This window comes from Tachyglossus aculeatus, chromosome 21 (genome assembly GCF_015852505.1).
Source record: "Tachyglossus aculeatus isolate mTacAcu1 chromosome 21, mTacAcu1.pri, whole genome shotgun sequence".
In the NCBI taxonomy this organism is placed as follows: domain Eukaryota; kingdom Metazoa; phylum Chordata; class Mammalia; order Monotremata; family Tachyglossidae; genus Tachyglossus; species Tachyglossus aculeatus.
In genome coordinates, this window is record NC_052086.1 from 69,650,848 (window position 1) to 69,666,806 (window position 15,959).

General features: G+C 43.2%; 1 non-coding gene across 1 annotated transcript; it reads right to left on the minus strand.

Moving 5' to 3' along the window:
- Positions 1 to 1,826: 1,826 nt before the first annotated feature.
- Positions 1,827 to 1,968, minus strand: LOC119943063. The gene has a single exon (XR_005455547.1). It is a non-coding gene; the product is annotated as a small nucleolar RNA SNORA7 (small nucleolar RNA).
- Positions 1,969 to 15,959: the final 13,991 nt, after the last annotated feature.

Below are 15,959 nucleotides of genomic sequence, written 5' to 3' on the forward strand. Positions count from 1 at the left end.
TGTTGACTGTCAGCTCCTTGTGGGTGTGGATCATGTCTACCAACTTTATTGTATTATACTTTCCCAAATGCTTAGCACATTGCTCTGCACAGACTAAGTGCTCAATAAATGATTCAAGCTCCTCTCAGCTCAGAGACCACCATCACAACTGTGTCCACAGGGAGTGCTTCAGTAGCAGCTGTCAATCTTCCCGAGGCTTTTGGTGTGGGCACGGAATGTGTCTGTTTATTGTTATATTGTGCTCTCCCAAGTGTTTAGTACAGTGCTCTGCACACAGTAAGTACTCGATAAATACGATCGACTGATTTTGTGGAGGCAGCACCAGGCTGTTCATTCATTCAATCGTATTTATTGAGCGCTTACTGTGTGCAGAGCACTGTACTAAGTGCTTGGGAAGTACAGGTTGGCAACATATAGAGATGGTCCCTACCCAACAGCGGGCTCACAGTCTAGAAGGGGGAGACAGACAACAAAACAAAACGTATTAACAAAATAAAATAGAGTAAATATATACAAGTAAAATAAATAGAGTAATAAATATGTACAAACATATATACATATATACAGGTGCTGTGGGGAGGGGAAGGAGGTAAGGCGGGGGAGGAGAGGGTGTGGTGGCTCCTTCTCTCTATCCACCGGGGTGGTATGAGGCAGGTCAGGAAGGAGGGTCTTTGGCGACACAGAGGAGAGCTAGGGTGAGAGTAATCAAGCAGTTAATCAGTGGTATTTTTGAGCACTTACTATGTGCAGAGCACTGTACTGAGCACTTGGGAGAGTACAGTACAATCGAACTGGCAGACACATTCCCTACCCATAATAAACTTACAGTCCAGAGGGAATTACAGACATTAATATGAATGAATAAGTAATTTATAACATATAATTTAAAAATATGTATCTAAATGCTGTGGGGTTTGGGGTGTGGCAAATATCAAATGTTCAGAGGTCACAGATCCAAGGGCATAGACGATGCAGAAGGGAGAGCGAACCAGGTGAAAGAGGGCTTAATCAGGGAAGACCTCTTCGAGGGGTTGGGATCATGGGGAGGTGGTGTGACAGTCTGATAGAGGGGGACGCAGAAGGCCCCAGATGTTGTGGTGGAGGAGGAGGAGGCGGCACCGTTCAGGGTATTCATTTGGCCTTCTAATGGGGAGAGGGAGAAAGGGAGGGAGGGGCACCCTGCTGCAGGAGCCCAAGTGCTCAGTATGAGTTCATATGAGTATAGAGTAAGTGCTCAATAAATACTACTGATAGATGGACTGCCGGATTGAACAGGGTATCAACGCAACTACTGGAAGAGCCATTGTGAGGAGTGTGGTTTCTGCCCTACATCTTCATTCATGGAAAAAGGAGGAGGGACATATTGAAGAGAATCAGAAAACTGGATTCTTATTGGCCACAGGAGCATTGTGTATGTGTGTCTATGAGAGAGAGAGAGAGAGAGAGAGAAAGAGAGCAAGAGAGAGACATAATCTAGCAGACTCTTACAGCCTGAAACACTCCACAAGAAGGCAGGAATGCTAATTGACATTTCTAACTCACCTTTGAACTGATTTTATTTTATGGTATTTGTTAAGCTCTTACTATGTGCCAGGCACTGTCTTGTCTTATGCTGTCAGGTTGTTTCCAAGCCATAGCAACACCAAGGACATATCTCTTCCAGAACGCCCCACTCTCCATCTGCAATTGTTCTGGTAATGCATCCATAGAGTTTTCTTGGTAAAAATACAAAAATCATTTACCACTGCCACTTTCCGCACAGTAAGCTCGAATCTCCTCCCTCGACTTGCTCCCGTGCCGCTGCTGCCCAGCACGAGTGAGTTTTGACTTGTAGCAGATTGCCTTCCATTTACTTGCTAACCACTGCCCAAGCTAGAAATGGAATGGGTAGACCTCTGCTTGACTGTCCCTCCCATAGCCAAAACCGGTAGAGTACAGGAAACTCTCCAGGTGCCACCCTGAGAGGGGAAAGCACTAGGATAGAGATTCAAGATAGTCAGTATGGACACAGTCCCTGTCCCACATGAGCCTCACAGTCTTAATCCCCATTTTGCAAGTGGGGAAATTGAGGCCCAGAGAAATGAAGCAACTTGCCCAAGGTCACACAGCAGACAAGTGGTGGAGTCAGGATTAGAACGCAAGTCCTTCTGACACCCAGGACTGTGCTCTATCAAGTAGGCCATGCTGCTTGTCTCAAAATCAGGTTTGAGGTGCTGTGTGTCTTTCTTAATCCGTCTCTTCTGAAAAGAAAAATAAACCCAGGACTAAAGACATCATTTCATGCCCAATAGTAGGAGTGATTGAAGGCTAGTTTAGAGCAGAAGTAAAGTTCTTCTACAGCAGCCCTGTCCTTCACCTTGGTGAATTTTAAGACATTCAGAACTAATCCAAGGCAAAAATAGAGAGTCTTTGCTTGGGAACTCAAATCTAAGCTGAGTCACTCAGAATTCCAGTGAAGCGGTCTGAAAACTGGAATATTTCTAGTTTGCTGGGTCCTTCTTCTAGGAGGTTTCTCATATCTACTATATTGACTGACTCCCAATTACTGAATAGTAGCCAGCAGTTGCTGCTGCTGCTTTGCTCCTGTACAGGCCTCAGAGAACCATTTAGACCAAGAACATTTTCTGCAGAGCACTGAATACCAACCTGGGAAATATTCTGCAACCCTTTCACCCCACTCCTCATTAGGGAAGGTCCCCTCTGTTCTCATGGGTGTTTTGCGCTATTATTACCAGCAACAGTGCAGGTGATCAGAGAGGTTAGTCTAGGAGCAATGAAGATATAATAGCTTGTAGCTGCCATAGTTACTAGCAAAGAATATAATGCAGTGTTGGCAGAGGCAATCTCTAGAGGACAAGAGGGGATATTAAAGATTTGAAAGGGCTAGAGAAGCAGCGTGGCTCAGTGGGAAGAGCCCGGGCTTGGGAGTCAGTGGTTATGGGTTCGTATCCCAGCTCTGCCACATGTCTGCTGTGTGACCTTGGGCAAGTCACTTAACTTCTCTGAGCCTCAGTTACCTCACCTGTAAAATGGGGGTTAAGATTGTGAGCCCCACGTGGGACAATCAGATCACCTTGTATCCCCCCAGCGCTTAGAACAGTGCTCTGCACATAGTAAGCACTTAATAAATGCCATAAAAATTACTGGAGTCTCAGAGCTAGTAAGCTCATTCTGGGCAGGGAATGTGTCCGTTTATTGTTGTATTGTACTCTCCCAAACGCTTACGACAGGGCTTTGCACAAAGCAAGCATTCAGTAAGTTCGAATGAATGAATGAGTGCTAGTGAGTGTTCTCTGACGTCTCTTAAAGGGTCGGGGTCCAACCGGCATATTCACACTAGAGCCAACATCTGGACACTGACCACTGGGCAGCCAGATGTATGCTCATTGTGGGAAAGGAACATATCTACCAATTCTGTTGCATTATACTTTCCCAAGCGCTTAGTACAGTGCTCTGCCCTCAATAAGTGCTCAGTAAATACCTCTGACTGATAAGACGACGATGTGCACACGGCATGAAAGGCAGGGAGAACAGGGACTGGGCTTCAGTTCATTCCCAGACAGACACCCAAGTGTATTTTTAGCAAAGATAATTGGTAAAATTATGAACTCTGGTTATAGACTGTACTGCTTTCTCGTAGCATGTAGAATTACCCAGCATAATTAGGGAAGGACATTAAAGTGGCCCGTTTTAATGATATATCTCTACATTCTCAAGGGAAATAATGGGAAATTTCTGGTTTTTCATCCAGAAGAAATATTCCACAACTAATTAAATGGGAATGAAATACTCTGCATGGTAAATATGGCATTAATTTCATACTTACTACTCAAAACAAGCCACCAAATTTATTATTAGGACTATATTTGCGGGGCCATTTTGACAGTCATTATGTGTACGGATGATGTATATATTTGCCAGATAATTGGTAGCAACAGACACATTGACAAACTGCTAATGCACCATTTAGGACAGTATCTGCTTTTCAGAGATTTCATTTTTAATTGGTCACTTCTAGGGCTTGGTCTGTCATCTTCTGTTGCCTACCAATCAATCAATCAATCGTATTTATTGAGCGCTTACTGTGTGCAGAGCACTGTACTAAGCGCTTGGGAAGTACAAGTTAGCAACATATAGAGACAGTCCCTGTCCAACAGTGGGCTCACAGGTGTCATCTCAAGTTCTGTTTTGCTTCACTGTGTCTTTTGTCCATCTTTTAACGTTTACCCCATTTCAGAAGCATTGTGGTATAGTGGAAAGAGCATGGGCCTGGGAATTAGAGGACCTGGGTTCTAATCCGTGTCTCCTGTGTGACCTTGGGCAGGTCACTTAACTTCTCTGTGACAGTTATCTATAAAATGGGGATTAAGATTATGAGTTCCACCTGGGACATGGACTATGTCCAAAGTTATATGTACCTCAGCGCTTAGTACCGTCCCTGACATATAGTAAAAGTGCTTAAATCCTAGATCCACCCTCTCTCCTTCTCTGCAGTCACACATCCCCTCCTACATCCCGGCTCTGCCAATTGTCAGCTGTGTGACTTTGGGCAAGTCACTTAACTTCTCTGGGCCTCAGTTACCTCATCTGTAAAATGGGGATGAAGACTGTGAGCCCCCCGTGGGACAACCTGATTAACTTGTAACCTTCCCAGCGCTTAGAACAGTGCTTTGCACATAGTAAGCGCTTAATAAATGCTATCATTATTATTATTATTATTATTATTACCTCCAGGAAAACCTCTACCTGGATGTCCCACCATTACCCCAAGCTCCACATGTCCAAAACTAATCTCCTCATCTTCCCTTCCCAAGTCCTTCTCCTCCTAGATTTCACATCACTGTTGGCAACATCATCATCCACCCCATCTGTCAAGCCCACAACCTGGATATTATCCTTGATTCCCCTCTCTCTTTCAACCTCCATATTCAAGCTGTCACCAGATCTTGTTCTTCCTTCCCAACATCTCCAGATCTGCCCTTTCCTCTCCATCCAAACTGCCACCAGGCTGGTCCAAGCACTTGTCATACCCTGACCTGACTACCGAAGCAGCGTGGTTCAATGGAAAGAGCCCGAGCTTTGGAGTCAGAGGTCATGGGTTCAAATCCTGGCTCCACCAATTATCAGCTGTGTGACTTCGGGCAAGTCACTTCACTTCTCTGGGCCTCAGCTACCTCATCTGTAAAATGGGGATGAAGATTGTGAGCCCCATGTGGGATAACCTGATCACCTTGTAACCTCTCCAGCACTTAGAACAGTGCTTTGCACATAGTAAGCGCTTAATAAATGCTATCATTATAATTATTATTATTATTACTGAAACAACCTCCTCCCAGACCTCCCCATCTCCAACATCTTCACTTTTCAATCCATACTCCACTCAGTTGCCGGAATCATTTTTCCGAAACATTGATTTTAGACATGTTTCTCCGTGTTTCCCCAAGGGTTGCTCATTCCTCTCTCCAATCAGTCGATCAATAATCATATTTATCGAGCACTTACTGTGTGCAGAGCACTATACTAAGCACTTGGGAGAGTACAATGTAACAGAGTTGGTAGATATGTTCACTCTCACTCAATTGAGCGCTTACTGTGTGCAGAGCACTGTACTAAGCACTTGGTAAGTACAAGTTGGCAACATATAGAGACGGTCCCTACCCAACAATGGGCTCACAGTCTAGAAGGGGGAGACAGACAACAAAAGAAAACATGTAGACAGGTGTCAAAATAGTCAGAATAAATAGAATTATAGCTATATAAATAAAATTACTCAGCCCCACAGTACATGTAGAAATCCTTATACTCTACTATTTCCTTGTACTTTACTTTCCTTATACTCTACTATTTCCCCTATATTTCCCCTAATATTTCTACTATTTTAAATGTCTGTCTCCCCCTTTAGTCTGTAAGTTCCCTGTGGGCAGAGATCGTTCCCTGCCCATGGTGAGCTTACAGTCTAGAAGATCAAGCAGAAACTCCTTACTATTGGCTTCAAAACACTCCAATCAGTCCTCTCCCCATTATTTATCTTTCTCTTTCCATTCACCTCAGCTCACCCACATCACTCCTCTCAAGCCAACCTACTCACTATGCTTCATTTTTATCTCTCTTGTCACTGACCTCTTGTACATCTGCCCTTCTGTCTGTTGTTGGGTAGGGATTGTTTCTATCTGTTGCTAAATTGTACTTCCCAAGTGCTTAGTACAGTGCTCTGCACACAGTAAGCGCTCAATAAATACAATTGAATGAATGAATGGCTGGAACTTCCTCCCCTTTCACTGTACTGAGAGCTCACCTCCTCCAGGAGGCCTTCCCAGACTGAGCCCCCTCCTTCCTCTCCCCCTCTTCCCCCTCCCCAGCCCCCCAGCCTTACCTCCTTCCCCTCCCCACAGCACCTGTATATATGTATATATGTTTGTACGTATTTATTACTCTATTTTATTTGTACATATTTATTCTATTTATTTTATTTTGTTAATATGTTTTTTTTTGTTGTCTGTCTCCCCCTTCTAGACTGTGAGCCCACTGTTGGGTAGGGACCATCTCTATATGTTGCCAACTTGTACTTCCCAAGCGCTTAGTACAGTGCTCTGCACACAGTAAGCGCTCAATAAATACGATTGAATGAATGAGTGAATGAATGTAAGCTCCACTCTAGACTGTAAATTCCTTTGGGCAGGGAACATGTCTACCAACTCTGTTATACTCTACCAAGAACTTAGCAGAGTGCTTCACACCCAGTAAGTGCCCAATAAATACCACTGATTGATTTATTTCACATCTGACAGACCACTGCTCTCCCCATCTTCTAAGTTCTTCTAAAATCACATCTCCTATTTCATCCCTCCAATTACTTCAGCATTACCTAAGCACTGTAGAGCCCCCTTCCCAACCCTCAGGAACACGTAGGTACACAGCTTTGAACTCTGTTGCTTCTCCCTACCTATAATTTATTTTAATATCTGTACAAAGATGACCCGGGGGGTGGGAGAATAGGGAAATTGAGGGCTTAGTCATAGAAGGTTTCTCGGAGGAGGTGTGATATTTTTAAGAGGGTTTTGAAGGTGGGGAGAGCGGTGGTCTGTCAGATATTAAGGAGGAGGAAATTGCAGGCCAAGGGAGGATATGGACAAGGGGTCCACAGCAAGATAGATGAGATCAAGGTACAGAAAGTAGAGAAATAGTAGAGTATAAGGAAAGTAGAATATAAGGAAATAGTAGAGTATAAGGATTTGTACAAAAGTGCTGTGGGGCTGAGTAATTCTATTTAAATAGCTATAATTCTATTTATTCTGATGATTTTGACACTTGTCTACATGCTTTGTTTTGTTGTCTGTCTCCCCCTTCTAGACTGTGATCCCATTGTAGGGCAGGGACCGTCTCTATATGTTGCCAACTTGTACTTCCCAAGCACTTAGTACAGTGCTGTGCACACAGTAAGTGCTCAATAAATACAATTGAGTGAGTGAGAGAGAGTGATGGAGTGGTGTGTGTGGTTTGGGACATAGTGGTAGATAAGTGAGTTAAGGTAAGAGGGAGAGAGCTGATTGAGTGCATTAAAGCCAATAGTAGGAGTTTCTGTTTGATGTGGAGGTGCATGGGTAACCAGTGGAGGTTTTTGAGAAGTGGAGAAACTGGGACTAAATTTTTTTTTCTTCAGAAAAACGATCCTAAGATCACATCTTCTCCCTCATTTCCCTTCCATGCTCTCCTCTCTGCTTTGCCTTTGCATTTGGCTATGTATAATAATAATGGCATTTATTAAGTGCTTACTATGTGCAAAGCACTGTTCTAAGCATTTTGATACCCCATCCCCACAACACTTATGTACATGTCCTTATACTCTAAAATAAATTACAGCTAAGGGAAATAGTAATGTCAGTCTCCCCCAGTAGACTCTACATATCCTTATACTCTTACCATTTCACCTATCTGTAATTTACTGTCTATTTCCCTCTGTAGGACTGTTTACTCCCTGTGGACAGGGATCATGTCTTTCAAAACTATTGTACTGTACTTTCCCAGGAGCTTAGTACAGTGCTGTACAACAGTAAGTGCTGAATAAATGCCATTGATTCATTGATTTATTAGTGCTCTTTCCACTAAGCCATGCAGCTTCCTACTCTAACCCCCTGTCTCCAAGCAGGTGAATTGTTTAGCACTTGGTTGCAGGCTTTTGTTTGTCTCTTCTGCTTATAGAACAAAAAGCATTAGTTAACTGTTCATTAGTGTTGTTACCAAATGGGTGTGCTTTCAAATTAAACCAACTGGGGGAAATATTAACCCTTCTTAGATTAGCACCAACTTTATTCACTTTATATAGACTTGGTCTTAGACGTTCAGAGCAAATGAACAATAGCCAGCCAGGGCTACTGCTTACCTACTGATATGTGCAATAGCTGGCTATCATTTTGAAACACTTCTCAGATATTTTTCTCCAGAGCAAAATGACCAACTCTTGTTTTTACCAAGTCTTGGATCCTACACAAGATTCTTAAATCCCTGCTAATCAACGGGAAAAAGTAGAGAACTGGTGAATTGGAAAACCTCAGAGAAAAGAAGTAAATAGAAGAAAAAAATTGATGGACTAAATAAAGATCTCGAGGCTATCACTTTTATTTGGAAAATAAGGGTTTGCTCTATGGTGACCCAGTATTTGCCAAATTGTATCAACTTGACATTGTAAACATAGCATCTCAGCAGAATTACTTGCAACTACTTTCCTTAATTACAGAAAGAGTCATAATTCTTTTCGGGTGATGAAGCTAGTTTCAGAGGCATTATCACTCTGGAAAGCTGGGGATTCTGAGTTATTGAATATAATTACAGTCTGGGGAAAATGCCTTTAATAGACTGAGTGTGGGTAGTTCTGCTCCATCCATCTTCTTAAATACTGCTGCTCCACATTTGGGGCCAAACACTTTAGTAATGTGAAGATAGTTACCACTGCAGCTACTACTAATGAGATCCATTTTGGTAAAGCACTGATATTTGATGTACTACTCTGCTGCTACCGGACTCAGGGTGTTTCAGAGTTGGTCCCTGCGTTCGAGAACAGTACCTGGGCATTAGTTTAGACTCTTTCCTTAAATTAGGGAATTTCTGACTGTCAAACCAGAGGTCACTGGAGTTGTTTTGAGGGTCCTCATAGGACCCTGATATAATGGTCACGCCTGCTTGAGTTCACTCAGTCCCATCGAATGACCTGTAGTAGCTACACCCTGAAATTCCTTAAAGCTACAGCAATTTCCCCGAGTGAAAGAAAGCAGTGTTTTTACTGAGCTGAGAAACAAAGAAAAGCTAGGTGGCTTCAGGGGAAAGACACTCAATTTGGACAATGCAACTGAGAACCCTGAAAGAGGCTAAGCTTCAGCTCTCTGGCCTGGGGGATTCAAGTTTATTAAAGGTATAGAAGGCTGAGATGATCCACCCTGACAAGGATACATTGCACAAAGACATAATGGCAATTCCTCCTATAGTTATTTTCTGGGTCACACAACACCCAAAATTAGGTTGAGCCCCTTGGCAAGCTTACTCCCCTAAATGCTTAGAGAGAGAGTGTGTGTGTTTGTGTGTGTGATTGTATTTGTTAAATGCTTACTATATGCCAGACACTGGACTAAGCACTGGAGTAGATGCGGGATAATCATGTTGGACACAGTCCATGTTCCCTTGGGGTTTACAGTCTTAATCCCCCATTTTACTGATGAGTTAACTGAGGCATGGAGAAGTAAGGTGACTTGCCTAAAGTCACACAGCAGACAAGTGGCAGAACTGGGATTAGGACACTTTGATACAGTGCTTTGTGCACAGTTAGCTCTCAAATAGGATTGATTGCCACAAAGCTGTTGAATCCAATGGAACAGGGTCACTAATACTTGAACAGACTGGTTCAGACACTCCTGCTTTGGCTTCCTGGTAAGCCACCTGGGAACTGGAGTGAGTCTCACCCGCTCAGGTTACCTGCTGAGATTCAATGCATTGTGCAAAACGTTATCAGATTTTCAGATAAGACTTCTGAGGGTGGGGGAAGGGAAGGAAAGAGGAGGGAGGAGTTACCAAAATAGCGATCTCATTCAGCGACTATTATTTCAGTCCTTTCAAAGGGGATTAGGATGTCATTTGGCTGCCAGGAAAATGACTGTTCTCCTAAAGGTGCCCACGCTGCTGCCGTGTCTAGAAAAAGCAAGTTAAATTGGAAGATGGAAATTCGTTCAACCTTCGATTTTGATGAAATTAGAACAATCACCAATTCAGAACAAAGTCTCCTGTGCATTTAGATCTGTTCCCTTAAGCACTTGATATTCATATTCACCCCTCTCAGCCCCACAGTACTTATGCACCTATCTGTAATTTATTTTTATGTCTGTCTCCCCCACTAGACTGTAAGCTCCTTGTGGGCAGGGATTGTGTACCTTCTCTGTTGTACTCTCCTAAGTGCTTAGTGCAGTGCTCTGCATGCAGTAAGCATTAATAAATACCATTGATTAAAAATCATTCCCAGGCCAGAGTGAAGGTCTTAGGAAAGTAAGGCAAAGGACAGAAAAAGGGCAAGAAGGAGGAAACCTTGTGAGGTAAGAATGGACAGCAGATGGATGGACTGTAAGCCTAGGGAGTGTTTGAATGTCAAAATCCTGAAAAAAAAAAACCCTCTAATTTCTTCCTCTAGACTGTAAATTCGTTATGGGCAGGGAATGTGTATGCTCACTCTGTTATATCATACCCTCCCAAGCGCTTAGTACAATGTTCTGCATATAGTAAGAGCTCAAACTATGCCATTGATTGATTGATTGCCTAGATAGATGAGTCTTTAATCATCTAAAATGTGTTCCACCCATCAACTCACACAGTCACACAGTGCTTTGCACATAGTAAGAGCTTAACAAATACCATTATTATTATTATTATTATTATTATTATTATTATTATTATTATTTCCCCTAGAAACAATTGTAGGTATTGCAACAACGAATAGGATTTTTCAGCACCTACTCTGTGCAGAGTACTGTACTGTTAAATGGGACTTCATGACATGTTACTCTGTATTTGATTCCACTTTTGGGACTGTTGAGAAGCAGCACTAAGAACAGCATGGCATAGTGGATAGAGAACTGGCCCGGGTGTCAGGAGGTCATGGGTTCTAATTCCGGCTCTGCCACTTGTCTGCTCTGTGATCTTGGGCAAGTCACTTCACTTCTCTGTGCCTCAGTTACCTCATCTAGAAAATGGGAATTGAGACTGTGAGCCCACAAGGGACAGGGACCGTGCCCCACGCAACTTGCTTGAAATAATAATAATGATGGCATTAAATTAAGCACTTACCATGTGCAAAGCACTGTTCTAAGCTCTGGGGAGGTTACAAGGTGATCAGGTTGTCCCACGGGGGGCTCACAGTCTTAATCCCCATTTTACAGATGAGGTAACTGAGGCACAGAGAAGTAAAGTGACTTGCCCAAAGTCACACAGCTGACAATTGGCAGAGTACCAACCCCAGCGCTTGGTGCAGTGCCTGGAACCTAGTAAGTGTTTAACAAATACCATAATTATTATTAATAGTGAAGCAGGTTGTAAGTGGGGTGTGGAAAGTCAGGTATAGCTAAACTTAACATATTGTTTTTGCGGAAATCCATGACATCAAGCCGCTGACCTCAGTTTTTGCTTTTTCTTCCATCTAAGCAATCATGACAGAATTTGTGTGGGGGAGAGAGGGGAAGGGGATAAAGAGGAGCAGAGGGAGGAAGTGTGATGTTAAAGGAGCAACAGCAGTGGTCATAGTATTTACTGAGCAATGCACTGGAAGCAAAGCACTGTTCTAAACATTTGGGAAAATATGATGGAAGTATGAGGCCCTCCCTTCCAATAAGGTGCTCTAATGGGGGTGAAGGGGAAGACAGATACAAATACAGTAATCAGAATAACTGTGCAGTTGATTATATGTAAGGTCCTTGAGGGCTGGGATTGCATCTACTTTAATGTGCTCTCCCTAGGGCATAGTAGAATGCAGTAAGCACTGTAAGCAGTAAGCACTCAATAAATACCATCGATTGCTTGATTTCAGGAGGGCTCTGATCATGGAGAGAGCAGTAGCCTATCAGATTTAATAATAATAATAATAATAATAATAGTATTTGTTAAGCCCTTAGTATGTGTCAAGCACTGCTCTAAGTGCTGGGCTGGGTACACACAAATCGGGTTGGACACAGTCCCTCTCCCATATGGGGCTCACAGTCTTAACCCCCATTTTAATAATAATAATAATAATAATGGCATTTATTAAGCGGTTACTATGTGCAAAGCACTGCTCTAAGCGCAGATGAGGTAACTGAGGCCCAGAGAAATGAAGTGACTTGCCCAAGGTCACATAGCAGACAAGTGGCAGAGCCAGGATTAGAGCCTACAACCTTCTGATTCCCAGGTCTATGCTGTATCATTCATTCACTCATTCATTCATTCAATCGTATTTATTGAGCGCTTACTGTGTGCAGAGCGGTATCCACTATGCCATGCTGCTTCTCAATTAATTATGATATTTATTAAGTGCTTACTGTATGCCAGGCATTGTAATCATAATAATAATAATGATGGCATTTATTAAGCGCTTACTATGTGCAAAGCACTGTTCTAAGCACTGGGTATTAAGCGCTGGGGTGGATTAATTCATTCAATCAATCATATTTATTGAGCACTTACTGTGTGCAGAGCACTGTACTAAACGCTTGGAAAGTACAATTTGGCAACATATAGAGACAGTCCCTACTCAACAACGGGATCACAGTCTAGAAGGGGATACAAGCAAATCGGGTTGGGCACGGTCCATGTCCCACGCAGGGTTCACAATCTCAATTCCCATTTTACAGATGAGGTAGCTGAGGCACAGAGAAGTGAAGTGACTTGCCCAAGGCCTCACAGCAGACAAGTGGTAGAGCTGGGATTAGAACCCATGACCTTCTTATTCCCAGGCCTGTGCTGTGTATACACTAAGCCATGCTGTTTCTCATTTACGTATGTACAACATTTACAACATCTGCTGTATAAGACCCAGCAAACACTGTGATCTAAAGTGAGCATGCAATGTCCATGCTCCAATCTGGATGTGCAAGTGAGTCCTTTCATTCAGTCATATTTATTGATCACTTACTGTGTGCAAAGCACTGTTCTAAGCGCTTGCACTGAGTCAGAACAGCTGGGTCATGAGGACTTCAGAGTCTGCAGCCCAGTGCTTTGTATCAAGGATTCCTCCAAGGAAAAAACCATATATATTTGCCATGGATGGGGTATTCACCTATGGGTGAGCCTAGGACTGAAAAGAACACAATCCCTACCACACTGTGAACACACAAAGCCTGTCCCGTGCTGACATTCATTCATTCAATCACATTTATTGAGCGCTTACTGTGTGCAAAGCTCTGTAATTAGCACTTATGCATTTGTTGCTTGCAGAGCCGTCACTGAATTTGCTTCTTTCTCATGTGTCTCACAATCCTGTGGAAACTTCTGCCCAAAAGGAGCAGCTTCTTTCTTGATTTCAGCACACCATACTGGGGTCTTTTGGGCAGTTGGCTCCCATTTTTCGGGTGGGATGCAGCATTTTCTGATGCTTTGTTTTACTGAATTCTTAAGGAATCCTTAAAACATTTGCTCTGTCCCCTTGGCTTTTGGTTTCCCACTTTGTTTACCCTGCAGCAGAGGTTTGGGTACCTTTACGGCCTGGGAGAGTGTCTGTTAATTCTGTTGTATTTTACCCACCCAAGAGCTTAGTACAGTGCTCTGCAAATAGTAAGCGTTCAATAAATACCATTGATTGACTGATGCTGTTGCCACAGATTCTCCTTACATGCTCCATCAAATGAGTTAGCTCATCTGCAAAATGGATATTAGGACTGTGAGCCCCACACGGGACAACCTGATCACCTTGTAACCTCCCAAGCACTTATAACAGTGCTCGGCACATAGTAAGCGCTCAATAAATACCACTGATTGACTGATTGATGTTGTTGCCACAGATTCTCCTTACATGCTCCATCAAATGAGTTACCTCATCTGTAATATGGATATTAGGACTTTGAGCCCCACGTGGGACAACCTGATCACCTTGTAACCTCCCAAGTGCTTATAACAGTGCTCGGCACATAGTAACCGCTTAATACATGCCATTCTTATTCTCCTTATTATGAATACCATTGATTAATTGATTGATTTTGGGCAACTACTGCTCTGAAAAAGGGAAAGTCCCCATGCTTAGATACCTAGCATATGCAGATCCAGAAAACTGGGTTACCAAATTTTTGGTTGTGATAAACATTTAGAGGGGTGTGCTATTTATATTCAAGTCACTATGTATACATGTTTGTACATATTTATTACTCTAGTTTACTTGTACATATTTATTCTATTTATTTTATTTTGTTAATATGTTTTGTTTTGTTGTTTGTCTCACCCTTCTAGCCTGTGAGCCCGCTTTTGGGTAGGGACCGTCTCTATATGTTGCCAACTTGTACTTCCCAAGCACTTAGTGTAGTGCTCTGCACACAGTAAGAGCTCAATAAATATGATTGAATGAAAGAATGAATGAAATGCAGTGGTTTGGTAAGGGTGCATGATAGACTGTGAGCCCACTGTTGGGTAGGGACTGTCTCTATACGTTGCCAATTTGTACTACCCAAGCGCTTAGTGCAGTGCTCTGCACATAGTAAGCGCTCAATAAATACGATTGATGATGATTGCTTAAAGTAGACTGATTGGATTAAAGGCATCCCTAGGTTCCTTATCTGATTGTTGTCCAGGCAGTTAAAGGGGTCGATTTATGACCCAGTCATAAGCCCCACTCTCTGATTGCTTCCTGCAGACAGGACCTGATTGATTGGAAGTTTTGCCAATCTTCTGACACAGTAAAATTATAGTGGGGCGTGGAGACCAAGTTCAATCATAATGTTTATCCTTCCTTGTCTCCATCATAGCATCTCAGCACCTCAGGGAGGAAGAGAGTCATGCCCATCATACCGCCACCTCACCCACATGTCTCACAATGCCACGTCTCAGCTCCTCCAAGCAGGTTGTGCCCGCTGCTCCTGCCCTGGACAGAGAGGACGCAGGACAAAGCACCAGACTCAAGTTGGTCTCGGGGCTCCTCAGGAGAGGTGGTGCTTGCCCAGGCATTTTCCTCCATAAGAGAAGCAGCGTGGCCTAGTGGAAAGAGCACAGGCCTGGAGTCAGAAGACCTGGGTTCTAATCCTGACTCTGCCACTTGCCTAAAGGGCGAACCTGGGCAAATCACTTCTCTATGCCTCAGTTCCCTCATCTGTAAAATGGGGATTGAATCCTCCTCCTTCCAACTTAGCCTGTGAGCCCCATGTGGAAGAGTAACTGTGTTCAACCTAATTGGTACCTAACCCAAAGCTTAGAACAGTGTTTGATACATAGTAAGCCCTTGACAAAAACCAAAATTACACAACCCCCTCCCTCCCTTCCTCCTCATTCCCTGTGGTCACCACCTCTACAGAGGGAGAGAGGAGCTGGAGGGTGGAGACTTCTGGAAGAGTGGAAGGCCCATCTCCTGTCTACATGTTTTGTTTTGTTGTCTGTCTCCCCCTTCTAGACTGTGAGCCCGTTGTTGGGTAGGGACTATCTCTATATGTTGCCGACTTGTACCTCCCAAGCGCTTAGTACAGTGCTCTGCACACAGTAAGCACTCAATAAATATGATTGAATGAATGAATGAATGATGTCGGTGGAGGAAGACAGAGAGGCAGCTTGGGGAGGGGTTGAAGATGAGTTCACAGAAATGTCCCACCTCCTTCTTCCCCTCCTCCACCCCCTTGTTGCTAGATTGGTGATTAGTGTAATTTAAAACATTTGGTTAGTGGATGAAGTAGCAAGATACTGCGGTAGCTTAATTGCTCATCGTGGAGGACTTTGCCAGATAAATGGATTATAGTTGAAAAAGGAATAGTGGCAGTTAG